Source organism: Myotis nattereri, assembly GCF_964212035.1.
Source record: "Myotis nattereri genome assembly, chromosome: 3".
Classification (NCBI taxonomy): Eukaryota; Metazoa; Chordata; class Mammalia; order Chiroptera; family Vespertilionidae; genus Myotis; species Myotis nattereri.
Genome location: NC_138077.1, coordinates 105663536 through 105675579, shown reverse-complemented (window position 1 = coordinate 105675579; position 12044 = coordinate 105663536). Strand labels below are relative to the sequence as shown.

Below are 12044 nucleotides of genomic sequence, written 5' to 3'. Positions count from 1 at the left end.
CCAGACTGCCTTTATTTGTGATCGCAAAAGAGACAGTTCGTGGCTCTGCCTCTGGGTGGCAGTGTGTCTGGATTTACCTCCGAGGCTCTAAGTCCTCTCTATCTGTAGGGTTTTGTCCTCTATGGTATTTGGAACTGATTCAGGAAAGACCACTGCCCAGAGCTGGTTCCTTGCCACTGTCCGCTGTTTCCCAGGCTCCCCAAAAAGAACTTTCCCCTACAGGCTCTGCGAATGACCCCAACTGGGGAATCCCATGCGCTGGGTTTAATAATCAAATGCACGGATCTAAGGGGAACTGTAACAAGAGCCTGATAGTTGTGCGAATTCGCAAGCCTCCACCTTCCAGGTCTGCGCACAGTCTCCGCGCGCGGTCTCCGCGCGCCCACTCGCCCCTGGCACCAAGCAGCCAGCAGATTGGCAAAGTCCAAGGCTGCTCCTTTACATCCAGTCCAGCTATGGGCTCATTTTTCGCGTTCCCTTCTGCCAGCAGCCCTGTGGGGCCCCTTCCCCACTCGCGGGTCACACTGGTCCCAATGGCTGCAGACTCTGTGGGGCGCAGATTCCGCCCCGCGCGCGAGCTTGGTCCTCCCTCCAACCCGAACTGCAAACCGCACCTTTAGGGGATGTCCAACCTTTCCGTGAGAAGAAGCAGTGCTCGTCTGAGTTCAGGCAGTCACGCTGCTTGAGATCCCTTGTTTCCAGGTTAGTAGCTGGTCTCTGGATGCCGGCAACAACCACCCAAGATGGCGCAGTCTCCACTGCTTAGCTGGCGCACCTATTAACATGTTTTTTAAAATCAAAGAAAGTTTGAGAAGATATGAGTGGGAGAGTGTAAATAAATATTCCTTTCACTTCTATCTACCTGCCCTCAAATATTTCTTCCTCAGAGGTAACCTCTGTTACACATTTTTTCATTTAAATATATAATTTGCATGAACAAATATACATGTGTACTACTTTTGTGTGTGTGTCTTTCCTTCTCTTTTTTAATTTTGTACCTTTATTAGCAAGTTATCATGAAGAGTTTTCTATATTTATCACTACATACACTATCTTTATTACCCTTTTCAGATGCTTAGTGTCCCATTGTCTGAATGTACTACAATTTATCTAACATTTCCCCTAGTGATGGGTACTTGGGTTGTTTCTAATCTTTGCTATCACTAACATTTCTGCAGGGAATATACCTCAAGTACATTTATGTGTACATATGAGTATACTTGTGAGTTAGTTTCCTAGACTTAAATTGCTGAATCTAAGGCATGGACACTAAAATTCTTATATTTTTTTGTCCTAAGGGGTTGTACCAGTTTGATACTCACCAAAATACATGTGAGTCTCTTACCCCCAAAACTCACCCATGCTTTTTAATAATTGTCAATCTGTAGACTTTTAAAAAAAAATGGTCCTGTGGTTTTAATTAATTTAACTTCTCTTATTATGAACTAATCGTGATATTCTAGCTATAATATTTTAAAAGATACCTATATTATTGTTATCAAGTTCTTACAGTATGTTCTGTTGGGCCTGGACAAATAAATAAACAGGGTATGGATGACAGCTAGGTTAGGGATGGCAGTCACAAAGCATGAGTATTGCTCTTCCCCCTTCATGTCAATAATCTTTGGTTTTATTTCTGAGCATGAATGAACACTCAGGAGTGTTCTCATCACAACTCTGGAGTGTGCCATCACTCAATTAGAGTTGATGTCTGAGCTTATACTATTTGCCATACTTGTTTTAGATGGCATATAACTAAATAAAATAAAAGGGACAAAAGCCCAAGCTATGGCATCCCACATAACAACTAATTTAAAAGAAAGAATTCTTCTGGCATGAATCTCTGTAGGATTCACACTGTGTAACATGGCTAGTTTTCTGACATGTTTTTCTTTTTCACAGAGTTATTAGGTGTACATTAAGCTCCAGTTATACAGAGACTGCAGGAGCTGCTTGGCTAGTGTACCATTAACAGGTGGCTTTCTTTTCTGGCTTCCCTCCTCTCTGAGTACTCCCTTCCAAATAAACTACTTACATTCAAATTATTCTCTTAGGTTTCTTCCAGGAACCCAAACTAAGATACAAATTTTATCTAACTTAAGAGACATGAAACCAAGGCAGGGGCGGCTGGACAGGGAAGCCTAACTCTGGCAGTTGGGGGAGCAAACTGGCACAGCACACAGAGGTGTTGACCGCTCCTGCTTTCAGACTCCTTCCTGTGTCATCTTTTCATTGTAACCTTCACAAATGTAATTTCAAAGTAATTCTTTAAAGATATTAAACCCTTTAAGAGGTACAACTTTTGTTGTACAAATTTGTTTTTGCAATGTGGGACTTCTGGAAACTCCATTCATGGACAGATACTGGACCCCCACCTCTGGCACATACCTAATCCCTCTCCAAATATAATGGCCATACCTCTCCCTGCTTCAAGTGAGTGACTCATGGCTATCAGCCGTGGGCAAACTATGGCCCGCGGGCCGGATCCGGCCCGTTTGAAATGAATAAAACTAAAAAAAAAAAAAGACCGTACCCTTTTATGTAATGATGTTTACTTTGAATTTATATTAGTTCACACAAACACTCCATCCATGCTTTTGTTCCGGCCCTCCGGTCCAGTTTAAGAACCCATTGTGGCCCTTGAGTCAAAAAGTTTGCCCACCCCTGGCTTAGCTCCTTTGGGTGGTCTGCCATCTACCTACCCTCAACACTCAGAGTATTACTAGGAAAAGGCAGGCATCCACTGATGGCTGGGAACCCAAAAACAAAGCTGGTATGTATTAGTAGAAGCAAATTTGGTTCCGACAGATTTACTTCAGAGAATGGTTGTACTATAATGTATCCAATTACTCCCTATTGCTGGATATTTAGGCATATAGAGTTATTGTTTAGAGTTGAAAACATAAGGACTATAATAATGAGACTGTTTTTGTGTGTGACTTGAGGTATTAGTTTCTTTCCCTATAGTCAGACCTCATTCATAGACAGTTAACACAGCTCTCTACTTTCTCACCACTGAAGCAACTCAGCCAAAATCCATTTAAAGAGGAAAAACAAATCCTCTGAAATTCCAGAAAGAAAAGGTATGTTATAAAGGAGAAAAGTATTCCACACCCCAAAGTTCTATGTTGGAAGCATTCGTAGTGTTACTCGGGCCAACCCATATGCCAATGGAAAAAACCAGTCAGTTTCTGGGGATTTGCATCCAGAGATCAGGAGCAGGACTTGGAGTCACTTTTATCCTTAGGAATACTATTGAAGGACAAAGTGTTGAGATTTGCTCTGAACTCTATAATCCTGGAATCCAGGAGGTCCAAGTGGTCAAATTAGAGAAACAGCTGGATGACAGCTTGCTATACTTAGGAGATGCTCTTCCTGAGTACAGCACTGTTGATGTTAATATGAAGCCAAGTCTACAAGAATTGAGCCAAGAAGCTCCTGTTAATTGCCTGAAAGTAAAAATGAAGCCTAAGGGCTGGTCCAAATGCTGGGAGCATCCAAAGTTTAATATCAAGGGAATCAGATTTGATCTTTATTTAATTGAAGAGCAAATGAGAGAAGCTCAGAAGTGGAATCGGCCATAACTTGAGTTTGATATAATGAGGGAATATGATACTTCAAAAATTAAAGCTGCAATATGGGATGATATTAAAGTGTCAGAAAAATTTTGATTTGAAATGTATTTAGCTCCTTGCAAATGATATACTGACTGTCAGAAAATTTTTTTCAGAGACCAATTAAATTTCATATATAAGGACATAGTCATTAAATCAACTAAGCATTCATTATTTTATGAGTACTGTTAAAAATTAAATTATCACAGAAGCTTATTGCTTAAAAAAGAAATATACAAAAATGTTTATATATTTGTGAAACAAAGGTGCAAAATTGATACTCAAAAGATGCAAAAAAAAAAAAAAATTCGGCAATGTAGCAGGATACAAAATTAACACCAATAAATCTATGGTCTTTTTATATACCAATAATAAACTCACAGAAAGAGAAACAAAAACAATCCCATTTACCATTGCACCAAAAAAATTAGGATACCTAGGAATAAACTTAACTAAGGAGGTAAAAGACCTGTACTTGGAAAACTACAGGACGTTGAAAAAAGAGATAGAGGAAGACATAAACAAATGGAAGGACATACCATGTGCTTGGTAGAATCAACATCATTAAAATGTCCATACTACCCAAAGCAATCTACAGGTTCAATGTAAAACCCATTAAAATACCAATGGCATATTTCAAAGATCTAGAACAGGGGTGGGCAACCTTTTTGTGAGTGTTGCCAGAACCAGCAAAATCTCTGACTCAAAATTCTTCTGTGTGCCAACCCTAATTTTTTGAGAACATCTTACACCTACTTGATATCTCTTAAGGTGTATGTATGTGAAGAACCTTGAAAAAATAATAAAATTCATTTGAGCAACAAAAACACAGTATATGATGATGAAAAATACATTTATTTTTAATGTATACATGTACACTGATAGTCTGACAGAAAAGTTTATGATTCCGTTTGATATTATCAGTGGGACTTTTGCTGCCAAGAGAAAAATAGAAATTTATTCCCCTTTTGTTAGTACAGGTGGGCAAAGCGAGAGAGAAGATTTCATTTTTATAGAGTGAAATTTTGAATAAGTAGGTGAGGCGGTTGTCTTGTCAATGAAAACCTGTTGCGTCTGAGGCTGAAACCAAAACACTGGTCAGATCTAGGAAAGCAGGGAGAGTTAAGGCAGAGGCATAGAAATTGCTCTTCCCCTCTCTTGTCAATCCATGTCTATGGTCTTTAAGTTAACTTGTTATGTAAAATTATTTATTTATCTAAGATGCACCTACACTGAATTTATCTGAAAAATAAAAAAGTCAATATTAAGAAAAAAATTGTAAATGGAAGATTATAGAGAGGGTTCCCGTGCCAGCAAAAGTTACTGGAGTGCCATGTTTGGCATGCATGCCAGGGGTTGCCCACCCCTTATCTAGAACAAACTCTCCAAAAATTCATCTGCAATAAAAAAAGACCCCGAATAGCCACAGCAATCCTGAGAAAGAAGAATAAAGTTGGAGGGATCACAATACCATATATCAAGCTATATTACCAAGCCACGGTTCTCAAAACTGCCTGGTACTGGCACAATAACAGACATATAGACCAATGGAACAGAAGAAAGAACCCAGAAATCAATCCAAGCCATTATGCTCAATTAATATTTGACAAAGCAGACAAGAGCATACAATGGAGTCAAGAGGGTCTCTTCAATAAATGGTGCTGAAAAATATGGTCAGATACATGCAAAAAATAAAACTAGACCACTAGCTTACTCCATACACAAAAACAAACTAAAAATGGCTAAAGGACTTAAACCTAAGATGGGAAACCACAAAAATCTTAGAGGAATTCACAGGCAGCAAAATCTCAGACATATACCAAAGGAATATCTTCGCCAATACAGCTCCTAGAGCAATGGAAACTAAAGAGAAAATGAACAAATGGGACTACATAAAAATAAAAAGCTTCTGCACAGCAAAAGAAACCATCAACAAAACAACAAGAAAGCCCACCTCATGGGAGAACATAATTGCCAATGATATTTCTGATAAGGGTTTAATCTCCAAAATTTATGGAGAACTCATACAACTTAACAAAAGGAATATAAACGATCCAATCAAAAAATGGGCAAAGGATCTAAATAAACACTTTTCGAAAGAGGACATACAGAAGGCCCAGAGACATATGAAAGCATGCTCAATGTCACTAATCACTTGAGAGATGAAAATCAAAACAACAATGAGGTACCATCTCACACTGTCAGAATGGCTATCATCAACAAATCAACAAACGACAAGTGCTGGTTATGATGTGGAGAAAAAGGAACCCTCTTTCACTGCTGGTGTGAATGCAGACTGGTGCAGCCACTATGGAAAATAGTATGGAGTTTCTTCAAAAAGTTAAAAATGTAACTCCCATTTGACCCAGTGATTTCACTTCTAGGGATATATCCCAAGAAATCAGAAACACCAATCATAAAGGATATACGCACCCCTATGTTCATAGCAGCACAATTTACAATAGCTAAGATTTGGAAGCAGCCTAAGTGTCCATCAGCAGATGAGTGGATTAGAGAACTGTGGTACATATACACAATGGAATACTATGCCGCTATAAAAAAGATGGAACTTTTAAAATTTGCAAAAGCATGGATGGAACTGGAGAGCATTATACTAAGCGAAATAAGCCAGTCAGAGAAAGATAAATATCACATGATCTTAGTGGCAGTGAGCCAGATGGCGGCGGCAGGCTGGATGGCAAGCGAGGAGTGGTGGCGGGCAAGGCAGTGAGCTACTTGCACACGATTTTGTGCGCTGGGCCTCTAGTAATAACATAATAAAACTAATTTGTTTTTCAACAAATTTTTAAAAACTGTATGGTTTTAATTATTATTATTTTATTTTGAGAGTCCGTTTATTAAAGTTGGGGACAGTGAAACAAGGAAGATCATGGAAGTAGCAACAGGAGAGCCTAGGTGTGACTGCTTTAGCTCACTGGGAAGTCAAAGAAAAGGGGGCCTTGGAGACAGATGTGTGTGTGGGAGGGGGGTTAGCCCTCTGGTTGCAAGTCTTGTGGGGACCGTTAGAGTTTAGGAGATGCATGCCTGTGGGGGAAGAAGAGGAGGAAGTGAAGGCACATGTGTGCTTCTAGAAGGGAGAGTGCTTATGGCGTGTCTTTTACTTGAGGGTTTTTATCTCTCTCTTGTAGGCCGGAATCTTAGGGGAGGTCTCAGGGGAAGATCTCAATAGAATATTTGTCAGCTTTTCCAGGTATGTCCTTTATGGGGCATGGTCTCTACTGATTGGTCAGTGTCAGGGCAGCAGATCATTAATCACTGAAGCTGGTCCTGGCATTGCCCACCTAGTTTTTTGTTCGTTTGTTTGTTTTTAATTGATTTATTTAATTTTATTTTTCCCCCTTACCATTTATCCCCTCTATGCTCTCTTCTGCCTCCACTCCCCTTTCCCTTCCCCCTGCAATCACCACACTATTGTCCATTAAAACTGTATCATTTTAATTATTTTTAACAATCTCTTTATTGTTAAAAATGTCTTGGTATGCATGATAAACTATATAGTTACCCTAGTTAGGGCAATGTCTCTTTGCAGGAATAAGTCTAAGGCTCAGGGACTGAAATCCCTGGTTGCCCAAGCCAGCTGGGAGCCTCTCCATGAAGTCAGGCCTCAGCAGCACAAATGCTCTGCTCCTACCTGCCCTGGGGTTGTCTATATTTAGACCTCTCCTGACTGAAGCTTCCCTTGGCACATGGCTCTATCAAAAGAGGAGCTTGAGAGAAATACTGATCTACCTTTGTCTCTCCAAGGCCAGACTCCCAGTCCATAGCAGGTGTAGGTCACACAACCCTGAACCCTTCATTAATTAAAGGCAGGTGGTGGGCAGATCTTCCCTTCCTGTATTGTGCCTCCCATAGTAGGTAAGGAGAATGGAGAAAGCTTGCCAGTGAAAAACAGGCAAGAATCCCACGAAAACACTGCCTTGGAAACATTGGCAAAAAATAAAAAGTTTGAAGGCCAAATATAAGAAAAATTAATTTGGGGGTTGGTTGCAGATCCTTACTGAGAGTTTCTAAGCTGACTTTGAAAGCAATTGAGGATAGTAACAGACATACAATTTCTCTCATAAGCCATTTGATTTACTCAAAAATCTTGCTCCACAAATCACATTTAACTCCAATGTTTTCTTAACTACAAAAATCTAAAAGTACACTTTCACAGAGTGGAATGTCCTGCTCCACCCTAAAATAGCAGAGTTCAAAGGTTCTTAGCCATTTCCATTTCTCACAGTTTCTGTCTGTCAGAAGTGGAAACTTTAGGCTAGATGAGTTACGATTCCTGTGAAGGAAAACAAAAATGAGATAAAGCTAAAAAGTTATCAATAACTTTATCAGTAAAGTTAAATAAATCACATGTAAATCCTATATTAAAAGGAAAGAAAAAATCAAATATACCATTCATCATGTCACTTTTACAAAATTATTTCCTTTAGGGTATACACCTTCTGAGACTTTTTTTCCAGGCTTTTCATAATATAGCCCAACCAGGTTCTTCATCTGTATGTTCCCCCAGGTCTCAATCATGCACTGCCACCCTTGTCACCTAGGCTCCTCACTGTTTCTCAAACATTTGTGCCCTGTCTTGCTTTCCCCAACTGGAAGCCCTGCTCCTGACAATTTTAGTTCTATTGAAATATTCACCTTTCTTCAAGTATCAAGTGTAATCTCTCTTCTACTATAAAGTCTTCTTGGCTCACAGTAATTTTTCATTTTTGGAAACTTATATCACTTTTTTAAAACATATTTTTATTGATTTCAGAGAGGAAGGGAAAAGGGAGAGAGAGATTGAAACATCAATAATGAGAGGGAATCATTGATCGGCTGCCTCCTGCACATCCCCTACTGGAGATCGAGCCCACAACCCAGGCATGTGCCCTTGACTGGAATCGAACCCAGGACCCTTCAGTCTGCAGGCCAATGCTCTATCCACTGAGCCAAACCAGCTAGAGCAACTTACATAACTTTTTAACAAATCACTTCACCTCTGGTCATTCGAATTTTCTTATCTGCAAATAATGACACCATCTATTTTTTAGTAGTTTTGTGAGGACTGAATAAGATGATACACACTTGTGACTAATTACCCATCAATGTTGGCCATTGCATTGGGGGAAAGAATGATATTGTAGAGAGTCCTTTGGGTCCATCAGCATTGGGTTCCAAAATCATTTAACTCCCAGAACTTGTGAAATGGGAATAATAATTCCTTTCTCATAAAGTGCAGTGAAGACCAATAAAGAGAATGTAGGTAAAGCTTCTCTTGGCCCTAATGCATTCAGCTTGTTTTATTTCCTCCTTATTGCCTTAGAGGAAATTCTTTTATTCACTCATTTCCTAAGCATTTCTTGAAGCTTGGGTTACAACTATGAAGAAGACTCCTCTCCCATGACCTGGCAATGGCAGTACAATGATGGGGATGTTCAGAATGCCATTAGGAAGGGCACCTGATCCAGACTTGGGAGGTCAGGAAAGCTGAGAGCTGAGTGGGGGTAAGGAGGACTATGATGGTCATGCATCCCAGGTAGAGGTACACAGCACATGCAGAGGCCTAGATGTGGAGGACATATCCCAGCACAAGTTCAACATGGCTTGACACAATGTGGACAAGACAGGCAGAGGAAGTAATGTACCTTTGTAGACATATGTGTCCCATTAGTGTTCACATACATAGTCTGCTGAGAGCTTCAAAACAACCCAACAAGATGATCAAGGCAGATATAGTTATCCTCATTTTAAAGGTAAGCAAACAAATGTTCAGAAAGTATAAATGACCAATAGATTAAATGAACTAATACAAGGTCAAAGCTAATTAATGGTGAGGACTTGTGACACTTTCTAGCCTCCTATCTGAGTCATTATTATACTAGTACTCATACTAGTGGCCCAGTGCATGGACTTGTGCACTGGTGGAGTCCCTCAGTGTGGCCTGCGGAGATCAGGCCGAACCAGCAGTCCAATGCTACCTGCCACTCCTGCCTGCTGCTTCTGCTCATCCTGGTTCCGCTGCGCCTGCTGCCGCTGCTCCGCTGCGGTCTCCAGGCTGCAGTGGCCAGCTGTGAGCCCTGCTTCTGGCATGGCTGGTCAGCTGAGCAGCGCTCCTGCTGTCATAGCACTCTGACCAACTGGGAGCAGCTCCTGTGTTGAGCATCTGCACCCTGGTGGTCAGTGCACATCATAGCAACCGGTCAACCAGTCATTCGGTTGTTCGGTTGTTTAGTCACTTAGGCTTTTATATATATAGATTCCCTTATTTCCAAGCTAGATGTTAAGAGTGTTGAGACCAAATTATGTCTTAAAATTTTATTTTTGAATCTCTCACAGCGAAAGTCAACTAGCAAGTGCTCAGTAAATGTGTGCTGATGGTCACAATAGCAGATTCATGTTCTATAACTTAGTGAGGAGAGAGAGAAAAATAACAGCAAGAAAAGAGCACATATCTGAATAACTAAATAAATGCAGTAAAGTTAAGCCCTATTCTAAACCATTAAAATGCCTCTATGTTATAGTTAAATAATAGGTAAATAAATGATGCTTCATATAACACTGTAAGCTATGGCACTGATCTAAATAGAGCTTTATAAGTGGGGAAAAACAAAGTGCAAAACAGTGCGTATTTTATAGTGTCTTTTGTATAAAAATGGTGAGGGAGCGGATACATGATATTACTTGTATACATATAAACCATCTCTTTAAGCAAACTCAGCAGCTATAAAGGAGTTGCCTTGGAGAAGGGGTTTTAGGGGTGCAGGCGAGAGAGAGACTTTTATTCTATGCCTTTTTGAAACATCTTATTGGATTTATTTTTAATTACATTAAATTTAAAATGCCATATTTTTCAACAGTGGCTCTAATTTCACTGTCTTCTTATTTTACTTTGGTTTTCACTTTGCCCTCTTATGTGATCTAGAAAAAAAACTAGTCTTGTAGACATGACATTCCTTATAGGTTTGTTTACTTGTTTGTTTGTTATTATTTACATAGGTCCTAATTTCAAAGACCCCAAACCCTCTTACACAGTGGTGTGCTGAGAAATGTGTAATACCGGCAGTCTGAGTATAGTTTCAGCATAAATAATGGTATTGTTTGATATTTTTGTTTATGTTAACAAGTAATGAAAATAAAACAATAAAGATAATAAAGATATATATTTGAATTTAACTTATTCATCAATGATGTGAGCAATTTATTTGCTACATTTTTAATAATAGTTTATAAATATTGGAAGAATAATTTCTCAATTTTTATGCTAGTCAAAATATTATGGTCACAGATGTGACACATTTTAAAAGTTAATCTGCATAATTACCATTTTCTCCATCATATTAAGTTTGGACAGTCAACCAAATAATAAATCAAACCCTAACTTACAGCTTTTGCCATTTTCATGGTATAAATTCTCCCAAGGCTGATTTCAAGCTATCAACATTACACTACTGAATGGAGAATTACGAAGAAATGTGTGACATCCCATCACTGGGCAGTATTTCTGCCATATGGATACAATAGCTATAAGTAGCCTTAAGAGCCCCCATGATGGTATAATGTAGTAAAACAATTAGGAAGCAATGAGTTTTCAATATTTATTAGTTTTGTTTTTAATATATTTAATTGAATGTTTATATGATTTTATTTTTATAATAAGTATCTTTAACTTCTAAAAATTTAAGTTAGCACACTGCTGTTCCTCTGGAAAGAGAAGGTCATCTTAGGTTGATAGGACATTACAGAATTTTCCCTATGATAGAAGCATGTTAAGAATGCTTCCCTTCTCATGAATTTTGATAAGAAGGTATCAATATTCAACTGGCAAAGAGGGCCTGCTGACTTTACCCTGGATAAAGAGAAATGATTAATCCTTGTAGAGCACAATTCAAATATCAACATCAAGCGCTTTTTAAAAACACACAGAGGTACCCTGATGTCCCTTTCAGCTCAAACATTCTAACAATTTAAGGTTTTATGCTCTGACTACTGTCTGTGTACCTTCAACAAGGTACTTGAACTCTTTTGAATTTCCATTTCTTCATCTGTAAAATGGAGGTGGTGAGGATAGACTAGGAATAGAAAAACATCAGTGGTTCATCAGAAAGAAGCCAATGTTCATCAGCAGAAATGGATACACAAATTGTGGTATCAAAAGGAATGAACTCTTGATATACACAACATGGGTAAATCTCAAAATTATAATGCTGAGTAAAGAAGACAGATAAGAAAGTATACATATTCTGTGAATCATTTTTATAAAATTATAGAAAATGCAAACGGATCTATGGAAACAGAAAGCAGAGCCGTGGTTGCCTAAATAAATGAGGGATGAGCCCTGACTGGTTTGGCTCAGTGGATAGAGTGTCAGCCTGCGGACTGAAGGGTCCCAGGTTCGATTCCAGTCAAGGGCATGTAATTTGGTTGCTGGCA

At 39.1% G+C, this 12044-nt stretch overlaps 1 pseudogene across 1 annotated transcript in view; it reads left to right on the top strand.

The window, feature by feature from the left end:
- Nucleotides 1-3671, top strand: part of LOC308515439 (large ribosomal subunit protein bL19m-like) — a 49094-nt pseudogene extending 45423 nt beyond the window's left edge. Inside the window, exon 4 of the transcript in view lies at nucleotides 3047-3671. The product of the transcript in view is annotated as a large ribosomal subunit protein bL19m-like (transcript). The remainder of the gene's footprint in view (nucleotides 1-3046) is intronic.
- The last annotated feature ends 8373 nt before the right edge of the window (nucleotides 3672-12044 follow it).